General features: G+C 41.5%; 1 protein-coding gene across 1 annotated transcript in view; it reads left to right on the top strand.

Annotated features, from left to right (window-relative positions):
• Window positions 1-445: 445 nt before the first annotated feature.
• The window catches only part of LOC146990349 (leucine-rich repeat-containing protein 4C-like), a 43,046-nt gene continuing 21,483 nt past the window's right edge, over window positions 446-22,008 (top strand). Inside the window, exon 1 of the mRNA XM_085772305.1 lies at window positions 446-934. The gene's annotated coding sequence lies outside the window, so the exon portion shown is untranslated. The remainder of the gene's footprint in view (window positions 935-22,008) is intronic.

Here is a 22,008-nt window from a genome sequence, read left to right as displayed (position 1 = left end):
TCTTCCCATTCTTCTTGGTAGAAGAAGGCTCTACCTAAACCTTACGCTCTGCGATTTTTTTTTCTCCTCTTTTTTTTTTTTTAGAGCAGTCTATGGCAACCCGTTTGTCCTGATGCGACGCGTGTGATGGTTGCAGTGGGACGGATATCCTTAATTTTATCCAATAGGCGTTCTCAGGTTTTTTCTTTTTTTAGGACGCTCCTGCACCCCCTTTCTGATCTGACCTTACCAACAATGCTGTAAATAGGTAATTGTTAATTGTCACGCCTGTCTACTGATCTTTGTGCATTTGTTTCAAAGGAAATGATCCGAAAAACCAGCCAGACTGTCAAATCCTCAAGAAGGAGCCCACTTTGATTTTCTTTTCTTTTTTGGAGGGAGGGGGGTCGATTTTGATTTGGTGATTTTTTTTTTTTTCTTTTTTTCTTTTTTGGAGAGAGAGGAACCCACCGGTGGAAGTCAGCCTGTGGACTGTGACTGGTTTGGGGGGGAAAGAGCTTATACACTGACTTGATCCCCCCCATCATAAACTCTGCAGGATTTCCTCCTTGTCAGTCCAGAGGAATATCTTCAGGTCCAGGAGGCTGCTGCTGCTGCTGCTGCTGCTGCTCTGAGGGCTCCCTACAAATCCCGGGGAACGGTGGCCGCACCGCAGATCCACGCAACTCTTTCTGAATGTTTGGCATTTTTCGCCAGCGAGCATCTTGACTTGTGATCGAAAGAGAGAGAGAGAAGAGAAGAGAGAAGAGAGAGGGAGGGAGAGAGGGAAAGAGAGAGAGGGAGAGAGGGGAACGCGGACTGCAGCAGCCTCCGATCTCTTTCACATGGAGATTTGTGCCTCGGTCGCACTGCAAATCTTGAAAACGGGGACCGGGGCCCTGCTGATTTTTCCTGCACCGCTCTCATCCTCGATTTCATTTATTCGAGAAAATGCGTAAGTATTTTTTCCCCCCCCACATTGAATTCAGTCCTGATGAGGCTGTTCGGCGTGGTGTGCTGTTGTATATTCCCATTACTCATCGCCATTTAACCCGTAATCTGTGGCAGCCTCACACACTTCCATCTGACCAAAGATAGTTTTTTTTTTTTTAATGATTATAATTATTATTACTACTATTTTTTTTTTTTTTTTATCAGGCTTTGTCCTTCTTTCATCTCCATAGGTGGGTTATTTTAGCAGTCTCTTTCGTGTGTGAGCGGTTGTGTGTGTTGGTGAATGTGTCTGTGAGAGAGAGAGAGATAGAGAGATGTAGATAGAGATAAAGATAGATAGGAGCAGAAGGAAGGGGGGCTGAGGTGGTGTGTGTGTGTGTGTATGGAGAGAGAGAGAGAGAGGGGGGGGGGGGGGGTAGCTGGTGCAACAAATTGTGTGTTTGAGCGCTTGGTAGAGACTGTATGAGTCTGGCTGTGGCAGTCCCTGTTGCCAGTAGGACATTACTGCTAGAAAAAGGCCTACGTCATATGGTAATTCAAATTCAGTTCAGGTATTCTCAGCATACACGTTTGCAGCAAAAAGAGCGCCGGATTGGCCAGGTGGGCAGGCTGGCCCCCACAGGAAGGGCGCTTTGAGTTGGAATGTGGCAAAGCAAAAAGCTTCAGGTCAGGCTTTATATGACAGAATCTGCTCATGCTCAACCTCATGCATCTCCCCCCTCCCTCCACCCCCCCATTCTCTCTCTCTTTCTCTCACTCTCTCTCTCTCGCTCTCTATCTTTATGTCTCTCAATGCTTCTGCGTGTTGACCCAGTACGTCTGCAAAAAAAGAAAAGAGAGAGAGAGAGAGAGAAAGAAAGAAACAGCAAAGCCACCCATGGGTGATACACCTCCAGGAGAGATGAGGTTGTCATTTCTCCTTACCACAGCCTGAGCAGATTAAGCACCACAGGGTATATATTTTTTAAAATTTTAACTGTCAAGTCCTGCAGTTGTTGCTTTGGCAGTACAGCCCTTCTTTTCAAAAAAAAAAAAAAACGTGAATAGGAGCTGTCCATCAGTGGGAGGTGCTGAAAATGCCCTGATGCTGAAAATACTTGTGTGTTGGTTGGAACGGGTAAAAGAGGAGGGAGCTGCATTTGGAAGCAGCCTTCACATCTGAAATTGTTGCTGCAGTCAAAAGCGCTCGACTTCAACCTGAGCCGCTTCGTCCTCAAGTGCAAATAACGCTGGCATATCCACACCTGGACATTTTTTTGTTGTTGTTGTTGTTGTTACCTGCCTTTAGAGCGAAGGACACAACCCTGAGTGTGTTTGAGAAATGGGCTCTGTCATTTAGAGAGTTAGTTGCATGCATCCATAAAGCACAACCTGCCCCATTATGTTTCACCTACACCCTGTTTGCTTGGGTTGATGTTGCTGCTGCTGCTGCTGCTGCTGCTGCTGCTGCTGCTGGTGGTGTTGATGGTGATGGTGGTGGTGATGTGATTAAATGGTGGACTGGATCATTTGTGAAGTGTTCTGTCAGTGAAGATGAGCCTGTTCCACTTCAGTATCAGTGTGTCCTTTAAATGTCTGACAATTGAGAGAAAATGGTCATTTGAGGAGAAAAAAAAAAGTCTTGAATCAACTCTACAGTATAGGCGTTGACAATGTCTTTGAATAACACATTTTCAGCTTTTCTTTTACCATTTAACACTGGCACTGTATTATGTGTCTCAATAGGGCAATGGGTCAGCACCTGAGCTACACTCAACTTTGGGATTAGAAAAAAGAAAAAGGAAAAAAAAAGGATTTTAAATCCTCAACGCTGACCTCAAAAGAGAAATTTGACATTTTTTTTAACAACTAGTTCCACCATTTGAACTTTAAAGGTGGATGGACACAGAGAGTGTTTGTAGAGTAACTGTAGGGCTCAGCTTGGTTGAGACTGATGACCGTTACTGCCAGGGTGGTAAACATGATTTTCATGCTCCGCAAACAACTCAGGGACCGGTCATGGCCTGCGGATTTGTTTGTTTTTTTTCTTTTTCTTTTTCTTTTTTGACCTTGTAATACTCCTCCGGTCATCATGACAAGAGACACCAAAGCAGAAGAAATGTGATCACTCTGACAGGCGTAGGTTTTGGCATTTACCTGCCCCGCTAAGGGACCCAATGGATGTAAACTCTGCCAGCACCGCTCACCAGAACAGCCCTGACAGAAGCCTTCACTGTGGGAAATCAGCACTTGCGCGAATAGATTTCTCTTCATGCGTGACACACATGTAGTCAACCACTGGTTCAGAACGGGGTGAATGGTGACTCATCTAACCATCCAAGAGTTTTTTTTTCTTCTCCCCTCCCCTCCTCCTCCTCAACAGACCACAGCTTTTGTTCCTGCACAACCTGCTGTGTAAAAGAGGTAATTTACGTATAATAGGGGCTTTACAAATGCAGCTCCATCATAATATCGCTCCTTAAATTTCTCGTGACAAGCTGCCTTCTTATACCTCAGAAACGCTCATTGCATCTGGGGATAATGCATCACAACTGGAGGACTCTATGCATCTGTTCCTCCCAGGTGGTTATGTCTTCTCCATATATTTTCATGACATCATCACCTCAGCCACATTTTTTCTAATCATCAAACAACATTAAGTCAAACAATATACATAATATACCTCCACAATCAGCCCTCTATAAAAGTCAGAGATTTTCCTTTTGCTTTGAGCCCCAGGAGCCGGAATAATGAGCAACTGGGTCTGCACAAGCTTTTTACACACAACACTAAGCATGGTGGGATGTTAATCACTGAGTAATTTCAAGGACCAGTTACACACCTGGGTGGGAAATAACAACAACAAAAAAAGAAAAGGGAAAGGTATTTTATTTTCTCTCTCTTGCTTTCTCTCTTCTTTTAGATTTCAAAAGAGCTGTCAGTCAAACCAGGCTTCATAATTAATTCCCCGCTCCTACAGTTGCGGGTCAGCCACAGAAAACAAAGTTCAACGACGCGGCAACAAAGTCTTTATCAGATTTTTTTGGGACATTTTCAAGACATACTTCTAATGACAGCATGCTCGGTGTCAGGCTGAAATTAGCTGAGGATTCATTTACTGCTGGAACAATGAAGTTGATAAATGATTAATTGACAAAAAAAAAACAAAAAAAAACAGTAACACGCAGGTCGTTTATCAAGCAAACCGCCATGGATTATCTGAGATGTGAGGATTCGCTGCTTTTCTCTGTTTCATATCATTGCATATCGACTATCTCTGGCTTCTGGGATTATAATTTAAAGGCATCACCTTGGGCTCTGGGAAAACGTGATGAGCATTTCTACTAAATCTCCCAGCATGCCATAGATGAAACCAATAATCGATCATTCAAATTCATAATCAGGAGACTAATCCCTTATGAAAATAACGTCGAAATGCAAAGCTAGATATGAGATATTTTCGCTCAGTGCATCCATGCAGCTTGTCTCTTTGCTTCAGTAAATGACTGTGTAACCTTCTGTGGAGCCTGAACACCTCTTTGTATAATGATGGCTTTTTGTTCAGCTACACTTACATACTATGAACTGGGCTGGATTAATGTCCATTTTTGAAAGCCCTGGGTTTCAACCTGTCAACGGCAAAAATGCTGATTCATTTTCAAATTACTATCTTCGCCATTGCACTTATGCTTTTGGCGACTGATGGGGGCAGTTGGCATTTTTGAGGGATATGCTTCACTGTAACGTGGCGCTGTTTGGTTGTTTCATCAGTTATATTACTTTCTGCATACGTCTGTGTGATATGAGGATTGCTTTTGGGAGTGGTGATAATTTATGGCTGAGGCTCTGTCTGTCCCGAGGCCTGTGCCTTTTTTTTTATTTTTTATCTTAACTAATGCAGGAGGATCGTGTGCATTCCAGTATGGATTTGTACTGTATGTGTCTGCGTGACATAAATAAACGAGTGGGATGCAGCTTGAGATTACGCTGACTTCCATCCGGCTCCATTTTGATAGATAGCACTCTGTATCTTTCCAGTAGTACCTCCACAAAACATGTGTTTGTGTCGAGTCAAGACACAGGCCGATCTGAACGAGTTGGACTGCTCGGGTGTGAAAGAGTCCGACGCATGCCAGGCTGGGGGAGACTTAGTATTCACTGTAGCAGCTTAAGTTTTGCCTTTGTGCACCAGAAAGGGGGATTATTCAGCGAATCCTGCTCTGTGTCATTCACCAGTCTGCATTTCTAAATCAACAAATATTAACGCGGTGGTGTATGAGGAGGCTGTATCTGTGTGTGTGCCGGTTTGTAGATCCATTGCTGTTCATTATCGCTAAGTACGCCTTATGTGGAGTGACAGTGTTGATGCCTGCAAAAAATCATAACTTATGGCACAAATGTCATCGTGACACATTCACTGTTTTGACTGCAGCCGTTGGTGCCTTATTTCACCATCTGTGTTGTGTAGCATGTGTCTGCAGTGGCCTGCAGCAGGAACCAGCCATCAACTCCAGTGAGAGCCTCTGATAGAAAGAGTATGTTCAGGCTACGGGTACCATGTTTCTGCCTCCTCAGCAACCAGCCACTTTCTGAAAATGCCATAGTGCTCTACGGATTCCTCCCCAGATTCCCTACAGCCTACACATATACAGTTTAGCAATAATGCACGAGTCAACACTATTTTCTGTGATTATAAATACAGTGGGGCTGTGATATGAGGCACAACTGAGTAACGCCCACTGCTCTAAAGAATGAATAATAATTACAGTAAACAATATCCTAAAGGCAATTATGGCTTTCATACAAGAGTTTTACAGTGGAGTGTTTTTCAAGTTTTCAAGTTTTTTTTCCTTCCCAGATTGCAGGAATAGGAATAGCATCAAGACATAAAGCATAAAAGAAAAGTACAGAAAGCTGTGCACCCTGGGAATTATTTCTCAGAACATACAGGACTGTTTTTTGATAGCCGATTTCATTTCAGATCTGATGCCAACTTTCTCTATTTTACTTGCAAATACAATGAAAGCTTTCACCAAAGTTAACCATCAATTCAGTTTATCTTGAAGCTAAGTAGAAAGTATTCCGGTCAGCCTGCTGATATTTAAGCGTGAGTTATGGAATGTCTAAAAATCTCAGCGAAAGCTCAGATAAATGCGTCTTTTAGCGGGATAAGAACTATTAATGCAAATTGTGGTGACTGACCGAGTGATCGAGGTACGCAGGTTGACAGCCAAATTTTCTCTTTCAAAATGCACAGGCATGAAAAGCTGTTGCGTTTTCTAGCCCACACTTTTGCAGACATAGCACATTTGTCACTAAATTTACTGACTTTTCAGCAAGTGTTTTTCGAAGAAAGCACCCCGCAACAAATCTTGAGACTTTCTGGATAAACCTCAGCTGCTTTCCACAGAAAACAGTCAGCAGTACTGACCTGTTATAGTGAGAGCTACACCTCTCTCTGCATCTACTCTCCTCAGTGAGTGGCAGAGAGGCGGAGCAGCAGTTTGTAACCCGGACAGAGGTTGTGCTCTGTGTGAGAGACTCAATAAGAGCGATATTCTGTCTCTCTGTCTCTAACCTTAGCTCTGAGTGATAATTTTACAAGAATATAAATCTGAACACTCAATGGGATGTAATATATCTGGGGAAAAAACGTAAGCTTAGGTTGCTTGACCGTGTTTCTTGGTTTTGTGTTTCCAAATTCAAGTGGAGGCTTGAAAGGCGGCTCGTGTTCCCTCACAGGGGACGGCAGCTTGGTTTCTCAGCTGCTACAATGAATTTGAAAAAGCCCAACAAGTATCAGTGTGTCCATAGAGACTCATATAAACTCCTACAGTGCAATGAGTTGCTCCTCTGTCCATCTGCACAGTTAGTATGTTCCAAATGGGCAACTTCATTTTTTTTGCCAAAACATGGCAAATATAGACGGTGACAGACAGCGGAGAAGTAGTGCAGCTTTCATATTTTGTGTCAAACATCTACTGAGCTAGGCTTTGCAATCTAAGTTACAAACTCCACAATCAATCTGTAATCTTCCATTAGGTAGTGACCTTTAGTGAGTCAGTATTTGGTGATAAAAATGTGAATTTTTGAGTCTTAGCGAAGTATTCCCTCATTTTCTGTGGAGTGTGGTCTGAAATAAACAGAAGCAGCGACTATATTGTTTTTTTATGTGAAGATAAAGTACACAGATGTGTTCAGAAATGTCTTGTGAAGAGATAAAGCTTTGAGAAGGAGCGATATTAAAGGGGACATATTATGGAAATATCACATTTAGAAGGCTCTTTAACACATATTTGGGTTTGTCTTGCCTTGCGGCCCCCAAAATATGAGAATTGACAAAAAATATGTAATGTGCAGGCTCTCTAGGTTGAAATCCACGTAGTTTATCCATGTAGCTGTTCCCTCAGTTGTCTTCCAGTGATGTAACTATAGGATTCAAATTTGCATAATACCACCCCTACCTGGGGCTGACATTTAAAGGGACAGACACTGAATCCAGCTGTTCTGAACAGGGCTGTTTTGAGAGGATGAAAAGAGCTGTGTTGATGTTTGATCCTTGAGGTATTTTGACCAAAGCTTGTCACAGACATGTCTTTAAGATACCTGGGAACTATTTTAATTTGTGGAAAGGGGGCATAATATGTCTCCTTTAACAAAAGTGGGGAGCAACGATTCACACAGTCTCCACAGATACAGTGGAGCTAAGGTGTAAAGCCATGCTATAGCTGCTCTGTGAGGCAGAACTTGGTACAGACATAGGATTCATCTTCTGGGAACCATGAAGGTCTGAACAAGTTGGTGCCAGTTCATGTAGGTGTAGAAATACAGACCAAAAGAATGAAAGCACTGACCTGGCATGATGCTACTAGAACAGCGAGGGACTCACAGGTGTCAGGGTTGATCCTCACAGCACAGGAGATATCTGCAAAATTCATGGCAATTCAGTAGTTGTCAAGACATTTCTGTGAAAAGCCCAAAATATCAAAGCCATGGAGGCACTAGAAGAAAATGTATGTGCTTATAAAAGTCAGTATGATTCCTCCTCTGGAGATAATGACTGTCTGCACAAACTCTCACAGCACTCAGACCAGTAGTTGTAGAGGTATTTCAGTGGTGGACCGGCTCACTGACCAAGAGCCATTAACATCCCCACGGCTATGCTGCTAACGTGTCTAAAAATGCTACACCTACACCTTCCACTGCATTTCATCTGTGAAACAAAACTCCTCAGTGCTCCGCCTGCACACACAGCCCACAGCTCGACACCAGGAGGAATTTCCTGGAGGATCTCCTGATGCGAGAGGCTACAGTTCTCCCGTTAACCTTTTGTGGTTTGCTAATTAAAGATTCACAGAGGGCAGAGAGACACAGAATCGAATCTTTGCTCTGTAAAGATCACAGGCAAGCACATATATGTGCAGCACAATGAATCCATGTTGTAAGCCACCCACCGACAAATTTATACAGCGCCTGCTTATGTCACCTGCATACGCAACTATGCAGCAGAATCCAACGTCGTGCTGCAAGATTAATCTGACCACTGTTTGCAGCCTGCAAACTGCAGTGTGCACCATGCAGGTGTGAATGTGCAGCCTCCCTCTCTGTTTGCTCCTAATGATAGCAGATGACCTATCAGTTTCTGTTAAGGTGTTAAGAGCCTCATCTGTACTCGGTCACATGACTAACCAGTGTAGAGACCAGCTGGAAAATGGATTTCACATGCAGGCTGACACCTAATTGGTGCAAAAAGTAACATAACACCTGGTAGAGAAAGAGGCGCCGCACCTACGCAGAACTGTTTGTCTCAAGGTCTGATCCCTGATCTGTGCTACGAACACAGCAGAGAGGTTCAATGAGACCGCATGTTTATTATACTGCCGTATCTCCCCGTATCTCTTTTTCTACAGTAACTGCAATATCGCTTTTCAACCAGAGCATGCAGCCCCCTAATCCAACATCTGCACTTTGTATTCTGCCATTTGATGTGTCAAGTTCAAACCCAGTGTAGGTGAAAACAAGACCTTGGAAGGGCTTTGCCTCAAAGCCCAGGCAAATCTCATTGTCTGCTTATCAGCCTCAAATTTACTCCGCCTTACTGAGATATTCCCTTAGAGAATTAGGGATAATAGCTAAAGTGATGACTGTCATGATGAGTCTCTATCTCTCTCATGTTCAATGCCCCACCCCCCCACCTCCATCTCCCTCTCTCTAACTTTGCCCCTATTTATCTAATTCCCCCACATATTATTATACATATTTTATCTCCTGCTAGTTCATTTAGCTCAGATGTCTTTGATGAAAACATCGTAACATTACTAAGAGCCACGCACGCACGGACTTTTATGTTGCAACTCACGAGGAACTGACAGTGATTCGTGATGCAAGGAAGGGAGTCACCAAAGCGATGAAAGAATGAAAATAATATCTAGTTCATTAATACTCTGGCATACAGTGCAGATTCTAGTTGCTGGAATACACTAGATTGGCTTAATTGGCAAAGATGAAACCATAGTAACTGGCGCCAAGTCAAACACTACTAAACTGAGAAAGGAATCTTGTGAGGCTGACAAGATTGCCTCTTTAGTGTGTGACTCGCAGTCGCCTCTGATACATGTCTACCCTTTTATGACAACACTTTCCTCCAACCATAGTGTTTTCTGGATTCAAACGTAGCTGTTAGAACATCATGTTCCCTTGTTGCCATGTGCTAATACATTATTGGTGAACCTCATTGTTTGCCACAAGAGCATTTTGTCCTTCAAATTCAAAGGGAAAGAAAGAGAAAAGCTCTTAAGATGCTTTTCTTTGTGTCTTGTATCCCCAATAAAAACAAAGTCCCTTTCATTTGTTGTGAAACGTATTAAGCCTTGACTGAGCATCCAGTGCAGCTGGAGTTTTTTTTTAAAGAGTTACAGTACAATTTGATCTTTCTGCTTGTTTCTTGCATCCGGAAGCCGTTTCACGTCACTGGAGATAATAATGTCCAGCTAATTACAAACAGAGTTTCCTCCCCTGCTGTGTCGTTTAAACTCACATTCAATCCAATATTTTTTTAATCATCACTACATAATGCAGGTGCACAGTGCATATAGCCTACAGTGCCATAGGCCCGCATTAAAGTTATTAAAGCCATTTACTGTAAACATGTCACGGTATAACAGTTCTCCTTCAGGAGAATACACTCTGCACCGCAAGTTCTCCGTGTTATCTGAGGAAAGAGGACTGTCAGTCTGAATTGACTGTTGAAGGAGGACGTGGACAGAATAAAGCCACTGTGCACAAGATTCTACTGAAATGAAATTTTTCCCAACAACAGCAGCATGTCAGAGGTACAGCTCGTCTACAACAGGCTGAGAGGAATGTTAAACAACAGCTGTGCGCCTGCTGTGTTTTTTTTGTTGTTGTGGTTGTGATTGTTGTGTTTTTTTTTTCATTACCCAAAGCAGCTATGTCGACTTGACACTGACTTACACTGTCAATTAACTCAATTAACTCATGGGCCTCTTTAAGTGTGTGATAATTAAATGAAGTGTATTGGGGTTTTGCACATACATGTAAAACTCAAAGCAGGAAATAAAGGGTAAAAAAAGCCCAGATTTGAAAAAAAAAAGACCCTCCAGATATAATTTTGTTTTTTTGGGATATATCTTTTTAAAACGAATGCTGTCCCTGTAAAAAAAGATTAAAAAAAAGGGGAGAAAAATCATAAAAATATCATAAATTAGATAATTACACAGTAGTTGAAGCCTGAAACTTTGCAGATATTAGAAGCAAGCCAAAAATGTGACACATCTGATTTCATCCAGATTTGGTGGAACATTGCCTCTGGAAAGACATACTGCTTTCTATTTTTAAATGATTAGAAAACTACAACAAACAGATTCCATCAATCTCCATTTTATCCAGACCTAAGTGCATCCTTTATATCCAAATGATTATATGGTTCAATAATGCATGGGTTAACTGGAAAAAAGAAATGATTTATGTGAGTTGACTGTTTAATCAATGATTTGATCAAAAATTAATTCACAGACGATTAACCGGCACCTGCTTCTAAAAGGTTTTTAGATGATAAATATTTAAGTATGTTTGCAGTCTTGAAGATGCACACATCCTTCACTATATTCTGTCATTAAGCAGATCAATTACTTAATCAATCAAGACAGTAATTGGAAGATTAATCAATAATGAAAATAGTAATTAGTTGCAAACCTAGTTTTTTGATCATCCACAGTGGAACAACATCTCAGGGGATTGTTTGTTAGATTTGCAGCACAGCGAGCGTTGCGCGTTTCCTTGTAATGTCTTTGAGAATACACAGCTGAAGCTACATTTTGCGAGCCTGCCTAACCAGCACCTGCTGCTTGGACTTTAATTATCCAGGCGGGGAATACCAAGACAAACTAAGGAGGAGTGTGAGGTCTTTATCACATTGACACTGTGGTAACGAAAGCATTAACTTTCAAATATGTTTATTGGGAAACCAATCAATTAAAAGAGAGATTTAAAGGTTGACAGTTATGTTTCCTTTTTTTTGTTTTTTACATAAAGTAAGAAAAACTAATAACAAGTACATCTGTAACAAAAGCATTAACAATAATGTACGAGATAGTACTGTATGACTGCTTGACTAACCCACCTACCGCTTGTGGGGCGGTGATTGTATTTACCAGGTTCTGTCACCTTATTGGATGAGGATGCTGAAAAGGAGAGAGCCTTGTTTATAGAGTCCGGCTTGGCCACAGTGTGTTGTGTTGATGCAATATTACAGGTTTTTGAGAATGTATATTCTCCAAAAGTAAAACCTGGAAATCTTCATGATATAACCACTAAGGCTGAAAAACAAAACCAACACTTTAGGTGCTAAAATCTGCAGTTCATCATGTGACCACTCGAAGCTGGTTGCAGATGTGAGTAAACCCATGTAGACTCCCGTTAAAAGATGCCTGCACCTTTACAGCAAAAATAAAACAGGTTTACAGCCTGACACATAAACACTTTTGTTCTCTACAACGAATGTCCCACTGCATGGTAACAGTGGAGGGGCTGAGTTTCTACACCACACAGGTTTAGGCCTAAAGTTATGGATAATAGAACGAGTTGCCTTGTTGTTACAACTACTTCCAGGTAGAAAACCACCATGTAATTTGAATGAGAACAATAGTAATGAACAAGAGTTTAGCTCTCTATCATGTTTTTCACGCAACTATCACCGATTAGACAAAATACTATTTCTGTGTGCAAGAGCAAAGCAGTTTTGTGTTGCTATGTGTGGTATTTATTCAGTTTTGGGGAATCACTGTGTCTAGAAAGCATGGCTGCAGCTGACAGGGACAGCTAACAGCAGTAGGAAAGCTAACTAACTCCCATTGACGGACACAATATGAAACTACTCCAGTTAGCTCAATCATGTTGTAACTAAGATGTCCGCTGGAAAAAAAAGAAAAGAAAAAAAAATTGATTCAGAGTTATTAAAGTTAATGCCCTGCCAATTTACGATAACCATGCCTAATTACAGAAACCTGCACACAGAAATAGTAATGTTAATAGTAGTAGTAGTAATAGTAATCAGATTAATCTAAACAGTGATACAGTGACGGTGATACAGTGACGTGAAAAATGATACATAGCTATAGCGAAACTCTCGTCCAGACCGTCACTATTGTTCTCATGTCAGCATGTAGGCTACTGAAGCCTCGGCTCCACACAGGTTTTTGGATTGGGAGTCAGGCGCTGCCAAGATGGCAACAGTGGAGTAGCCGTCTCTGAGCTTCCTCAGAAACATATGGATGACATCACCCAGGCTATGTCCATCTTTCTTTACAATCTTTGATCACAACTACAGCTGTAGCTAATGCTTATTCAATTTCAAGATTTATTATCAGAAATAAAATTATTAGTTTAGTTTCATTTCCTAAAGCTAGAGTTGACAACTTTAAATTTCTTGTTTGGATGAAGAGAGATGGATCAAGTGTGGGTGATAACAATTTTATGATCATGATAATTAACTGATTAATAGATAATGACAGTCATGAAGCACTAAAAATTACTGTTGCTCAACTGACTGCAATGATCTGATTTGTGCCAGACAAGCGCTGGATTGTCTACCAGTATTCCCTCCAGTTGTGTTTTCTCATTGTTGAGTGATGACATGTAGACTGTGTATGAGTCATTTAATGTAGAGTAGAGCAGCTAGGCTAAGGGGCATATGGCCATGTTGGAGCAAAGCCACGCGGCTTAAGGCAGGGTAAACGGATGGGCAGAGATTGTCGGTGCATTAGCTGTTCGGCTCTGCATCATGTTTCCATGTTGTTTCTACAGTGAGCACGCTGTTTATCCAACAGCAGTAAATAAAACACTGCAATCACATTCTTTTCGCTCCATGTTAGAAAAAGTTGGTGTTCGAGGGAATTATGGCTGTCACACTGTAAATACCATTTGTCTGTGCATGTCGACGAGAGAGACGGAGTAAAACAGAGAGGCAGACGGAGAGAGAGAGAGAGCCTGTGATCCGCTAAAATATCCAAAGACGCTCATATTCACACGTTATTCGCGGACAGTTTGTACCAACGCTGACGTTCTGTCGAGGCTATGATTGTCTGTGATTGGCTAAATGCACAAGAGAAAATGCTGCCGCAGAGTTAGAGAGCTGACGACGGACTGTGTGTGTCGACTGTTGATTATGGGGAGAGCCTGTGGTTCCATCTATTTCATATTCATGAGCCAAATGGTGCACGATGTAATATTCATGAACAAATTAGACGTTCAAAACACCAGTGTGAGTGCGGCCCTATGCAGAATGCACAGGGACTCATAAACCCAACTTTCACTTGAAACTCTTCCACCTTCCACCAATTTCTATCTTGTTTTCTTGCGTCGCTGATCCTGATGCTGCTGCTCCCTGTTGGAATGAGCTGCTGATGCTCAATATGCTGCTCTTTTCTCTTTTTCATGTACATATATCTATATAAAATAAAACTGTGTTTGTTCTTACAGCAGTTTCCACCATCGACTAGCAGCGGCAAAACGTAGAAGGTCTTTTTATATATAAATAAATATATATATATATATCATATATATCCTGTTTACTGTACGAGAGGTTGAGAGCCGACTGGCTTGTAAGAGACCGGCTTTGTTCTGCCTCTCTGATCAGCTGGCTTGCTAGCAGTTGGGATGGAGCAACAGAAGTGTGTCTAATCAAGCTGAGCCCTGTTTTAAAAGGCCCTGCAGTCCTTGGGCAGAGGCCGCGTTTATGACCCAAAATCGAGGAGACAAGCCTGGCCCTCTTCCAAGCCCTCCAGCTCCTATATTCTGTTTGAGCATATCCAGAGGAAAGTACAGCACTGCAAGGAAGCCCCATGAGACACCTGTACATGTGTATCTGATCTATGTGTGTATGTGTGTGTGTGTGTGTGTGTGTGTGTGTGTGTGTGTGTGTGTGTGTGAGAAAGAACACAGTATGTAGGATTAAAGAAGGCCTTCAAACTGGTTTTTAAATGGAGATAGTGAGATGGTGATTGATGTGCTGACGGTACACGCAGTAATAGAACAAGACATATTCTACGAGGTCAAGAAAGAATGTGAGGATCGTAGGGCTGGGCAATAATTGAGTAATGCAATATATCTATCGACAGACACGTACTGTATAGTAACGATCAATATTAAAAACAGGTCGATAAAAAGTTTGACCTGTGGACAAGCGGTTCCATTCCTGTTTCTCAAGACTGTCGTGCTGCTTGATGCTGAAGTCGTTACTTCCTTACAGCCAATCACAAAACCTGACCCAGGCAATGCAAGTTCCTGCCCCCTGCCCCGCTAGCTTAACATAACACAACCTGCACTGCATTCACTCAGTCAATACTGTCAACGAGGCCATTCGTGTGTGTGTGTGTGGTGACCGGCGCTGTTTAAAAATCATAGTGAGTGGAGATGGCGGAGGTAGAGCAGCGCTGTTTGGTCCAGGAGCAAAACTGGGTTTTCCTCAACATTGGAAGTCTTTGGTGCAATGCCAGTGTTGGGCATTAATTTTTAATAATTGGTTATCATTACAATACTAGTTACGTTCCCTAAAAAGTAACTGAGTTAGTAACTGAATTACTACTGTACATTATAAAAGTAGCTAACTACCAGGAAAAGTAACTATTACATTACTTTCTTTAATAAAATGCTCAAATATGTCAAATTACTTGGACTCACTGACTTTTTAGATAACTTGTTACTGAAAAAAGTAGTGCCGTTAGTAACGCTATCACTGCACACAGCATAAGTGTTTCTACCCACCGCCCAAGCAGAATGAAAAGTCAAGAAAAAAAAACTCTGCTGCAGCTGCAGCTCTATGTCATGCACAACAACAACAACAACAACGCATCCCTCTACAAATGAACGATTGTTCGTCATTCTACCAACAAGTGTCAGTTCATTCACAAAAGCAGTTGTAGTACAGTAAGTCATCTCTGGCTGGTGAGTTAGTTGATTAGCTCCTCTGACCTGCTGTTGCTGCTTCAGAAAAGGTGCAGGTCTTTGGCACAATAAAGAAAAATGCCCCCTCCTGCGTGATTTCAATCGTGACTAAAATAAATGTGATTTTTTTTTTTTTTTCCAAAATTGAGCAGCCCTACAGTAGTTCTAACATGACTCAGCCGGACCCATCATCATCATCCATCAGACTTTACTGACGTCATGTCACTTGGTAGATAGATTTCCCTTTGCCTATAATAATGAATAAAGAGTTGAAGTTGAATTCATTTAAAAGAAGGTCATTAAGTATAAAACACTCCCACAAATATTTAAGAAAAATTATCAAAAATCATCGATATCGATCAATAAGAATTTTCTTTTTATCGATATAATGAAAAGGTGTTTAGAAGATGTCGAATAGTGCCCAGTATCCCTCCAAAACTAAATAGATAAAAAAGAAAAAAAGATAGCAACAGAATGCTGTCACTCAGTCTATCAGTCTAAACCCTAAACAATCAAATTAAAAAGCTCCTCATTTACATTAGCCAAATGGAAAACTACAATAATTTCTGAGATTACATTGCAGTTCATCAATTACTGTAATGGTGCGGATTTGTGGCTCATTCTGGTGATCCAGGTGTTTCACCTGTTCCAGAGCTGATCTCACCTCATCTGTCTGAGGTCACAATCACAATTCATGGCTTTTGTGTGTCTGATTCGAAGAGACTTTGCGTGTAACTGACTGCATATCAAATAAATTCCCCTCTAAGTATCATAACTTAATATTTGGTAATGGCCTGCATCAATGACACAGCGAAGGCAGTAAATATAATTTAATAACTTAAGTACTGCATTTCATATATTAAAGCAGTCGTTTAGGAGCAGAAATGCTTCTATCTCACAAAATGTGTCATCCATCTTTTCAAATTCAAGAACCTGCAGAGAGCCAACGTCACACCGGTGTCACGAGCATGACAGCAACGTGAGCTGGGTGCGCACACTGACTCAGCCACCTGAACTGATATTTTTGTGTTGCTGCACTGTAATAGTTTGTTTTTCCTCCGAGTGGATCCATGCCAGCGTGGCCCACGCTCACGGTGATCAATAGGCATTAGCTTGAGACAAGTGTTTTGTCAAGTAGGTTGTTCAGTGAATGATTGACAGCTCGCAGCTTCAGTCAGACGTCAACATGAGCCCTTCCTTCCTACAGCAGACAGTACAGACGCACTCCTCAACCGGAGTGAATGAGCATGCCACTCACTGGGCTGTCACTGCTCTGTGCTTAGGATTTTTCACAAAAAAAACAACAACCAAACAAACCAACACTGCAGCCGCTCCAGAGTTCTGACATGATCCATCACCATATGTTTCTGGATCAGTCCGAGGTGGAGGAGAGGCTCCAATGTCACTGCACAGCAACAAGGTCCTGGTGATCGAACGCTGGCTCTGGTCCTGTTTTTCCCTTGGCCGTTGTCATTGTGTTTCCTTCCAGACCTAGACTCGTGTCTCATGGCTCAGGTTCTGAACTGGCCACTGCTCTTGAATATTTAAGATTCATCCAAGGAGGAACTTCTCCACTGAGATTTATAAACTTGTCTGAGAGAGCTACAGTGAAATATTGCTTCACAAAGTTGGGGACTTTCTAGACTAGATTAAGTTAGGGTTTTATCAGTTGTAAATTATGCAAATTATGTACTTGGCATGTTGCTATGACAGTCTGCTAATAACCTACACTCAGGTGTTTTTTTTGATAGTACCATAGAAAGATGGATGTAGATCATGTAGCCTCAGAGTGAGCTGCTCAGCTGCTCAGCCCTCCACATCGTAGCAGTGCCTGACTCTGGAGAACTTTAAGCCTTAATAAAAATCTAAACAGATGTGTTATACATAGCAGTATTAACGAGTAATACGAGTTTCTGGAGATTGACTCACTTTTGGAACCAGTCCTCAGAGTGGTCATTTGAATAACTGAAGTTTGAAATCACCTCTGTGCTTGGTTCACTTTTCAGTTGCAGAGGTTTCTGCTTGGATACACAGCCAAAACAGTTTACTCTGTCTTCTTAATTACTGCTGTAGGTGATGTTTGTCAGTTTAACCGCTGGGGTTTTTGTCATTAATTATTATTGGGGAAGAAAAAAAAAAGCTCAAGGACAGAAACAAAAAGGCACAATATATTCCAGGACCAACAAATCCAGGAAGTAGCTCTCAAGTGGAACTGGTATCTGACCCTGCCCTGTTGGAGAGGCGGTGAGTCACATCATTATGCGTCATTATGGCTTTCCTGATGAATTTATGAATTCAATGAGTTGACAATTATACACCTTTGATTAAATAATCATTTGCCCATTCTCTTTGTCTTTTTTGACACATTTTGACAGAAACGCATTGGTCTGTTTGCCTTATTAACATCCGCCATCCAGTCTAGTGTTTGGTCTCAGTGGGTCTTCGTCAGGCTGAGAGTGAAAGCTATAATCCAGCATTGAATGGCTACATCCACACACTGGTTCCGTTCCTCTCAAAAGTGTTCTTCATTAGGATTCATACAGCTACATTGGAAGTGCAGCCGCAGCTCTATAGAATTTCATTCCTACCTCTATTGTAGTTCCCATCCCTCTTTGCAACGGCTAATGAGCTTTGCACCAATTTGAACCTGATTTTACATGTCAACTTACACAGATGTACAGTATAATCATTGAATCATTTATGTTCCCTGTGCACTTGCTTTAGCTGGATAACACAGTGGAACAATGGCTTATACCTCACTTAACATGTCAAATTTGTTAAATTATAAAGTGGTGGCGCGTTCACGTGCATCTCTGTACATTAAAGGTGTTCGGATAGCGAGGTAGGGTACAGTGAATAGGAATTTGCACAACAAAGAGCCCGGCCTATCAGTAACCAGGGAGGCAGAGAACGTGGCACTGGACTTTTGAGATGTGCAACAGGAGGGGTAATTTAATTATTGAAAATCTTGCGGGCTCCTTCCTCTACTTTCCCCCACGGTGTTCAAGGTTAATTGTCATAAGTTCAGCCTAATCTACCACCGAGGCGCAAGGGAGGGGCCAGAGGAGAGATACCACAATTTTATTAAGATGATTGTGCATTCAAGCAATATTTTCCATTAGGCATTGATTCCTTCGTGCTGACTACCTTCAGGCAGCTTCAAAGAGAAACTCCAATTTTCTGCACACGGGACTGCTCGTTCCCTGCTCTTCACCCGCCAAATAGAAAAACCAATGCAACACATTTACTGTAGGACCGCACAAGGTAATATGAAATGTCTCGTGAACCGTGTCCTGCGCTGAGGCTCTTGGCTGTGACATTAACAAAGGTGTTTGGCATTGCGAAAGGCGCTGGAGATAGACGCGGGCCATTCCAGACAGCAGCATGTTAGCGTGTCTCAGCCGTTTAGAGGATTGCTTGTGTAATACCATCTGTGTTCAGGGGATCAACACCCACTTTTACACCAGGGCACGAGAGAGACGAGCAACACTGACTTCAGCCAACATCTTCCATTCACTCATCCGCTAGTCACTTTCATCCACTTAAAGTAGCAACACAAGACCGGATATGATGTTAATTGAAGGAACAATTCACTCTTCAGAGCGAATGAGGAGGATAAAAGCGTTTGTGAACATAGAACATGAACTGCAACAAACATGACCATTGTTGATATTAAACTGTCAGTAAATAATTTGTTCCCACTTATTTGTTGAGTTTGCTGTGTTGCATACGGCAACCAGAGTACACAAACTGAACAAGCATCGTGTCATAGGAAAAGGTTTAGCTAATAGTTATCAAATCAAGAGCTGGGATTGAGATTCCAGTTAAACCTGAGGACTAGAGTTGAAATTATTAACCGGTTGTTAGTCAACAAAAGGAAAAGTTGAAACTTATCTGCAACTTTTCATCTCGTGTGATAGTAAACTGAACATATTGGAGAAAAAAAAACTGACAGGCAAATTTCATAATTCCATTGTCTCCTAAGATTTTATAGATCAAACAATTAGCTGCTTGATGATAAAAAGAAAATAATAGCCTAATCATAGCAGATCAAATGATCATGATAACAATCATTAGTTGTAGCCCTTTGGCAGAGGGTTTTGTACTGAATTATTCATTTTGTCAAAAACATATTTCTGGGCTGGCTTAAAAAGTTAAGTTCGGAATCCTCAATAGGCCTTCCTCTATATATTACAAGAAAAAAATATAAATATTTAAATCCATGATGTGTTTGGAAATCAAACATCTTCCCAAAAAGCAAGTATCTGACAATGTGTCAGTTATTCAGCAATTTCCAGAAATGGGTTCTGTATTCAACAAACCAGGGCCAAAACAGCCTACATGGTTTGACCCAGGTCAGAGATTGAGTTCAAATGTTGCATTATTCATTATGTATCAAATCATTTTTGGCTTGAATGTATTGTTGTTTATGCAAATATTAAGAACTCGACCTAAGCGTTTGGCTAGGATATCTGCAGCACAGACAACTTCCTATTGGGACAGCTATTACAACTACTTAAATTGTAATAACTCCAAAAGATGAAACAGACATATCGGTATATTGAGCTGTTATGGACAACAAAGGCTGTATCATGTAGCTACAATCATTAGGTTTGCCCCAAGTTCACTAGCTGAGATCCTTCCCTCTTGTAAGATTAAAAAGGAGGATTAGGTTACATTAGAGGATGAAGCCGCTTCATCTGACAGTCACATTCCCCCACTACAATGTTTTTTTGTTTTTTTTTTAACGAGAGGAAGTCAGACATCTAGAAGAGCACATTTAACCTCTACTTTGTCAGGCAGAGCGATGACACGTGTGAAGGTTGGTAGGTTAATTAAAAGATGTTGAGAAAGCCATGGCACCTGCCATAACTGCAATAGCAAACATCCGGTGATGCAGATCGTGCTCACATTGCAAGGGATAAAGTGCTGTTATGAATTGCCAGGTAATGGAATTGTTAGTACAGTGTCTGTAAGCGATGCTAAATGGGCAAAAGTGGCAGAAGATGTGATGCTGTAAAGTACGGCTGTTCTGTTGACACAGCAGTCGCTAGCTGCCGTTTAGGAGACACTTTGTGAATCTAAATGTGATGAGGTTTTTCTTTCCCCCGCCATTTTATTTTGACAGCAGCTTTGATAATTTATCATTGCTCTGACAAAAGAAAAACAGGAACCAAGCCATTTGGTTCCTCATTGTCCCACTTCACCCTTAAGTGCTTTTCACCTTTGGAAGGTTATTTCTATGTTTCTCAATTTATGTCTTTCCCTCCCCCTTCCCTTACATTTTGTGCTTGTGTGATTTGATTCTCTGTAGGTGGTATCTTTTCTTTTTTTTTTGCTTGGTCAGTCACATGGCTGGAGATGCTCACACTAACTGCCCCGTTCATCCCAGAGAAAGGCAGAAGCATCATTTTCTGTGCTGAATGGGAGTTGTTTTTTTTTTCCCACCAGACTGAGTCCTTACAGGATCGCAAACACAAAAGTTCTCATCACATGGATGTATGTTGAATCAGTACTGTATTGTATAAGTCGTCAATAGAAAGCAGTGGACACTGTGTCGATGTGTTCTGAGTGGGTAATGATGCCACAGACTGAACCAGCCGTAGAGTGGATTGGTATTAAAAGGCGCTGAAGTTATAGATAAGCGAAAAGATGATGTTTCTATACCGTGTTTATGGGACTTACTGCACGCCTCCATTCTGATTCTGGATTAATCCTCACGTACACTCAGTCTCCTTTTCTAAAGAAGACTGAATAATATCTGCCACACACACACAAACACAAACACACGCACACTCAACCCAGAGGAACATTTTTAATTGTAGTCAACTGATAATAATAATAAAAATCGAAGCTGGAGGTTATAGTCATTGATCTCAACCACCTTCCAGACAGACAATTAGTCTATTGGTTCAAATAAACAAAGACAGACCGACACACACACACACACACACACACACACACACCACATAGTTTAGGCTTATTTTGACTCCAACCTTTACCGCTGCTGTCAGAACGAGGCCTAGAACAAGCAACTTTGTTGTTCAAATATAGCACAAACAAGCAACTCTTTTTTCTCCCACCGACTGAACGGGGGGCGTGGGGGTGGGCCGGGGGTTGTGATCAGAACACCCTATTCTAGCGTGCTATTAATTGACATGACATTATCGTTGCTCTCGTAGTGTTTCCAGGATCAAATAAATGAACGTTGTTGTTGTTTTTTAACTGGGGCGTGACATACATACCATTTTTTATGCACATACTGTCTGGGTTCATACATCAAACGCAGCGATACAACAGTGTGAGAGTATGCAAAATGAGCTACACGTGCTTTAATTATTAAGCGCGTGTGTTTGACAGTGACAATGCCGATATTTTGTTCCTAATAAGCGATTTCCTCACGTATACTGTATAATGAACAGGCGCTTGGTTTGTTTGTTATTTATAGGTCATGCTGCACATTTGCATATTTCTATTTTGGATTCATTCTGGTGTCAGAAGGAAGTCACCCTGTGTACTTATACTGCACTGGAGGAGCACCGACAGTGAGTTGCACACTTTAAAGACGTAAACATGATTTATAAAAGCCCAAGTGTGAGTACTGAAAAACAGCCCTCTTAAATATTGCACATA

Source organism: Trachurus japonicus, chromosome 3 (genome assembly GCF_045865225.1).
Source record: "Trachurus japonicus isolate A0001 chromosome 3, Traja_1.0".
Lineage (NCBI taxonomy): Eukaryota > Metazoa > Chordata > Actinopteri > Carangiformes > Carangidae > Trachurus > Trachurus japonicus.
This window is presented reverse-complemented; position numbering and strand designations above follow the sequence as displayed.